Here is a 6,000-nt window from a genome sequence, read left to right on the forward strand (position 1 = left end):
CTTATCTTGGCACGCTTTCGTGTAAGACAATAGGCAAGAGGCCATGGAAATAACGTGTTATACAGTTACACAGTCCGGGTGAACAAACAGATCCTCTGACAGCAGCGAGGCTGTTCACAGCATCCCTTCACTGCTCTGCCTTTGAATTTGAGGAACTGCTTTCTCACATGTGTGCTTCAAGGACTTCACCTTTTCACTACTCATCCTCTTGTGGAAGAGAAACCGAGCCTGGTGATGCTCACAGCTCCACTCCAGCTGCTTAAAGGATTTTGGCAGGTGGGAGCAGGTTGCTGTACAGTTGTGCATTCTCATCTAGAGAGATCCATTCTTATGGAGTAACTCAATAGCACTATGCCAAAGAATGCTATTACTGTGTTTCAGGTATTTGAAACCGTTCATATTTGCACATTAAATAACATCCATCCAGCTATACACAATGATGATTTAATTCCTCTAGAACTGTGAATCGTGTCATAATGAGGAGAGCGAGCCCAGGCAGTGTTCAGAGCTTCATGGTGGAATTAGTGCTTTGTCGTATAATGCACTTATTTGCTATCCTAAGTTCAAAAGTAATAGCTTTCAGTCCTTGTTTTACTGTTGAAGTTAATGCGAGTACATTATCAAAATCAATTTATTTTAATGTGCTGAAACTTGTTTCTGAAAAGCATCCCTGCTGGATTGAAGGTGGAGGAGGAGGGACTGTATTTTTTAAGGGGTAAAACTATGGGTTTTGTTCATCTGGAGTCTGAGCGTGCTTCAGGATTTCTCTGCCATTGTTTGAATTTTGAGAGAGCAGTGCTGAGGCAAGTTCGTGTCTTTTCAGACAGACTTTAACTGATTCATGTCATAATACAGAAAGTTTGGGTATCTTGGAGTTTCATTAGCCTAAATGCTCCATGCTTGAGTGTGGCCATCCCGGGCTGAGGAATGCAGAGGAGCGTTGTGGTACGAAGCAGTGCTTACATGGGAGCAATGCCTGCCTCTGTCCTGCACGGAGGAGCCTGCTCCAGGTAGGTTCATTACGCCATTGCTGCTTGAATTTTCTGTTTGAGTTATTCTGTAATAATCTGTGTGCAGTTCTTTAGGAACTTGTGATCGTGGGTATTCATAAAATGCGTGTTCCCTGCTTCACAGGGAAATGATTTAATGGAAGTCTAAGCAATGCTTTTGTTTCTCTGATGGCAGGGCAGCTGTAACAGAACAATAATTTACGAGAAATTTGATGATGATTGTGTAGAGATTGGTGATGCCCCAGTTAGTACAACTTGTCCTTACCTGACCTGGGAGATCTGCAGTACAGAGGCTTTCTTATTTATATCCCTAACTGCAAATTGGTACCATAAAGGAGGGTAGTTTGAAGGATTAAAAAAAAAAAAAAAGGTTTTCATAGTAGACTTAATGTGTAAATGTTCAGCTCCCAGATTCATTCTTCAGATCCCAAGCCAAGATTTTGGATTCAAGAAGATGTCAATGTGTGGAGGTGAAGTACTTTCAACAGACTCTTCTCTTGTTTCCACCAAGACTTTTTTCATTCGTTCTAGATGCTGGGGATGCTGATTTGTTACCTGAGGAGCACTGCATTCTGAGCTTTCTGGATTATTTGTTTTTTTAACCTTTCAAGACTTCTTTGTGGGCTTGTGACAGCTCAGATTGAGTTTTTTCCCTTTGGTGTTAAAAAGTCAGGTCCCTGCCCACAGCAATGTTAAGGGCAAGTTTCAGTGATTTCAGTGCAAGCAGACTTGGGGCAGCACTTCTAAAAAGGTATGTCAGGTAAAGAAGGAGGTGTGTTTTTTTTCTTTTTCCTCCTCCAGACAAGCATTAACAATCTGTATGTTAAATACTGTGTTCTCCATTCTGCTGTACTGGAGACCCCATCAACAGGTCTCAAGCACCAGTTGTTCTCACATGCTGTCCTAGCCTTGATAGACAAAATTACATTTGCAGGCTCCATTTGGGCAGTTTAATTTCTACCTCTGTCCCCACTTCAAGTGTTTTCTACTGACAAAAACAGGCACAGGGTCAGCCTCTATAAACCACTAGGCACGGAGGAATAGGTAGGACGTAAGCCACCTGAGTATGGCTTTTGGTTCTCCAAAACCGTGTTGGGTCTTACAGTCCTTCCTGACAGCGTTGGGGTGATGGGTTGTAATTACAAACACTTCTAGGAGAGTAATGCCTGCTAGCTGTTACACTGAAACTGCATTGTGGCTTTACATTTTATAATTATGGAAAAAGACTTTTTAACTCTACAATAACTGCATTCCTAATGCTTAAGTTGGGAGCTGCACTTGACCTGACGTGTCCCCTAAGTTCTGGTAAGTGAATGATTTTAAAAGGTAGGAAGTTCCTGCTTCAGGAAAACAGTGAAGAATTGAAATTACTGATGCTTAATTTACTTTTTAAATTGTTAGCTGAAAGGCTTACAGTTCTTTCACTTCCTATTGCCACATCTCATCTATCTTTGGTTTGCCTGATTAGTGCAGCAAAGTCGGATGCTGATGAGGTGGGTGGGAGCAAACTGTGTTCTAGCAGTAACGGGAGGCCAGAAGCCAATTCCCAAGGCAAAGCAGCAGAAGTATGTGTAGTTCATTGCAATTGCGTTGCTTACAATTTCATGCTCAATTCTGTACATTTTGCTGCTTGTGGTGGATTAAACACTCTATTATTGTATTCTGTTAAATATTCTATTTCAAAAGAGAGTTCAGTTTCCGCTGCTAATCTTCCAGGAAATCATTCAATAGAGTTTCCATAAAAAAAGAAATAGCAGCTTTGCACTGTGTGCTTTTAAAACAAGGAAATTTCCTGTTTGGGACCCTTTTGAAATGTCAGCCAAACAGAGGTGCAGTTTGTTGTTTCTGGGACAGCAGCTCTGCTGGTCAGTTTGAGTTTCAGGTATATGATTTCTGATCTAGAGCATCCAAATGTGAAATACCTACTGACCCATTTATTTATCTATGTTCTGGCTTGTTACTGTTCTTGTTACTTGGCAGGGTGGATAGATCAACTTACTATTTCCATCAAATGCTTTTCCCGCTGCAGGTAAGTCATGCCTCTGAACTGAGCTAAGAAATCTGTGCTGACAGTGCTCTGGTACGCGAGCATCGCAGTGTTATGTGGCTTTCTGTGTTGTTCTTGTGTGTGTGGATACAGGAATTGTCAGAGTCCTGTCTCCAGCTTTTCAGTCATTTTATTTCAGTTTATTTACAAGAACTGTTAATAAGCAAGATCAAATTGAATACTGTTGCTTTGGGGAGTTCTGTTTGAAAATAACTGGGTCATCAATTGATCAGGAAGGCAAGTGGAGATGGCTGCGCTCGTAAGCCTGGAAGAGAGCTCAGCAGTTGGGCAGGGTGCTCGTGCCCACCTTTGACAGCTGCTGGTCTGGTCTCAGAGGCTTTCCTGGGCAACCTATTGCACCATTGGGATAGTGGTACTGATAAAGCACATTTCTGTCTAATCTGCACCTTCCTTGTTGCAATTAAAAACTTACCATTTTGTCCACCCGGAATGGGAGGACGGAGGGGGGGGGAAGCTGTTTCTTTATTGTTTGTAGCAGCCTTTTACTTATTTGAAATCTCTTATTGTGTCTTTTCTTTTTTAGGCTGAACCATCCCCAGTGCATCTTAATCAATTCATCAACACCAGCTGCTCTTCTTGACAAACAATCTAATGACTGCTGAAATAAGAATCTTGTTTGTAAGAAATTCGGTCTCTGGCATTAGTGAGGAAGGAGGCGGGAGGGATGGGACTGAAAATGAAGTAAAATCCCCAGTTTTGAAATTCTGCTGTAATAAATGTGAACAATGGCTCAATAATTTGTGGGTTTGTATTACTGGTGTTCCAGCAAAGATGGGCCCAATTGTTCTTTGGAAGTTTTACATATGCATCTTCTTTTTTTTTTCCCTTCTGCAAGGGTTAGTTTGCACTGTTACTCCTCCTGACTTTCAGGCAGTGATAGGCTTTGTCCAGAGTCACCAGCAAGTCTGTGAAGTGAGGAATAAAGCTCAAATCTCTACTCTGAAGGCATCTCCCACAAAGCAGGACCGAGGATCTGCTGAGGGTTGCAGCTGCCTGCAGCTTCCACTTGGGACCACCCTCCCACACCAGCCCTGCCACAGAAGTTGTACACAATGCCAACATTTAAACAAAATGGAAAAATGAATTCATAAAATGCTCCTGTGATATGCTAATGTACTTGGTCAGAGTACTAAGAAGGAGAATTTTGCTGCTTTTTAATAAACATGCTTTCAGGCAGTAAACATTTTCTAATGTGATAAAAATATCTTTCAGTCAAAGCTGCTTCTATCTCATGGTGGAATGAGGGAGACCTGCATGTCCCTCATCTCTGCCCACACAGCTATTTTGTCTTCCAAACAGCTGCCTTTAAACAGACCAATGTCACAAAAATAACCAAATCTGTAAACATGCAGCTCTAAAAGCATACCACTTTGTAGAAGTGGAGAACTCCAGATACCCGCAGACTAACCAAGATGATGTTTCTCACCTCAGATCGCAAACAGATAATTTCAATCCAAATGGGGATTTTGAGGGAAAAACAGCAAGTTGTAAAAACGAAATCTATGAAACTTCTCTCAAGTGTTCCCCTTAGCAGTTGCAGCGGGATCAGAGCAAACTGAGCGTCCTCCCTGCTCGAGCTGCTCGGCAGCACACGTGGATGTGCTCGAGTGGAGATGTTCTCATACTTACGCAGGGAAAGTGCTGCTGTTTCCAAGCTGAGGCGTGCTGAGGTTTCTGGAGGTATTCTCCAGCAAACGGGCACCTGAGGGTGCTCTTGTGTCTCTCTGTCTGAGGGATGTGGGAACGACTGAAGCTGTGCTGCTGCATGTGCTGCGCCTTGGGCATGCAGATCGCTTCCAGCTCCAGGTTCCCCCCTGCCTGTACTGGGAGAGCGACCTGAACCCATCCTCTCGGGTCCAAGTGTGGCTGCTGCTGCTGCGTTTGTCAGTTTAAAGCCATTTCCCCTTGCCTTATCACCACAACCCCTGACAAGTCCCTCTCCAGTTCTCCTGCAGCCCCCTTCAGGCCCTGGCAGGCCGCTGCGAGGCCTCCCCGGAGTCTTCTCCTCCCTGGGCTGACCAGCCCCAGCTCCCTCAGCCCGTCCTTACAGGAGAGGTGCTCCAGCCCCTATCCCACCTTTGTGGCCTCCTCTGGACTCGATCCAACAGGTCCCTGCCCTTCTTATGTCTTTTCCTGCCCCTGGTGCTGAGGCAGTCATGCTGTGCCTGGGCTCCCTGTGCTTCTGGTACCGCTGCCAGGCCTCCCCGTGCCTGGAAGGCCACAGTCAGCAAAATGGGTAACAATTTGGGCTGGGGTGGCTCTCCCAAGGCCTCCGACTGCCCCTTCTGAGCCATCGTGCTGCCCCTGGCACCCAGCGATGCGGTGTCCAGCTTCTGTAAGCATGGAAAAAGATAAAACGAACTGCAGCGTTGCGGTGCGTTGGGCAGTCTGAGCTAAACTGCGCCACGCAAACAGAAAAGTGCCTCGGAACGGGAGCAAATGTAGTCAGTCAGATTCAGAGCATAAGTGGCGTTATTATTTCCCATTTCCTGTGAGCCAATTTGCTGTACTTCCAGCCTGCCTTCTTCTCTACACAAAACAGCAGCCGGAGGAGTCATTAAAACAAAGATTGGATCCCAAGATTGCCTATAATTCAGATACTTCAGTGATAGAAAAATGTATAGTTTCAAGAGAAAGCATGTGCAAGCACCAAATCTCACCAAATTGCAGAGATGTTAGTTTGTTCAAACCAACCCCTCTGTGCTTTGGAGGAAACAATTTACTACTTTAGTAAATAAACACAGCTGTTAAGAAGTTAAGATTAGCCTGTCAGATCCATCGGCTGCTGAGTAAATGATAGTGTGCAGGCCTGCAGAAGTGAAGATGCCGAAGTGTGCTGCAAGCACAGAAAAAAAAGGAGATGGAGAGGCAGATACAACAGCTGATGTGTTGGGACTGCGGTCCCTGCAACTGCTGGGGGGT

This window comes from Aythya fuligula, chromosome 9, assembly GCF_009819795.1.
Source record: "Aythya fuligula isolate bAytFul2 chromosome 9, bAytFul2.pri, whole genome shotgun sequence".
In the NCBI taxonomy this organism is placed as follows: Eukaryota; Metazoa; Chordata; class Aves; order Anseriformes; family Anatidae; genus Aythya; species Aythya fuligula.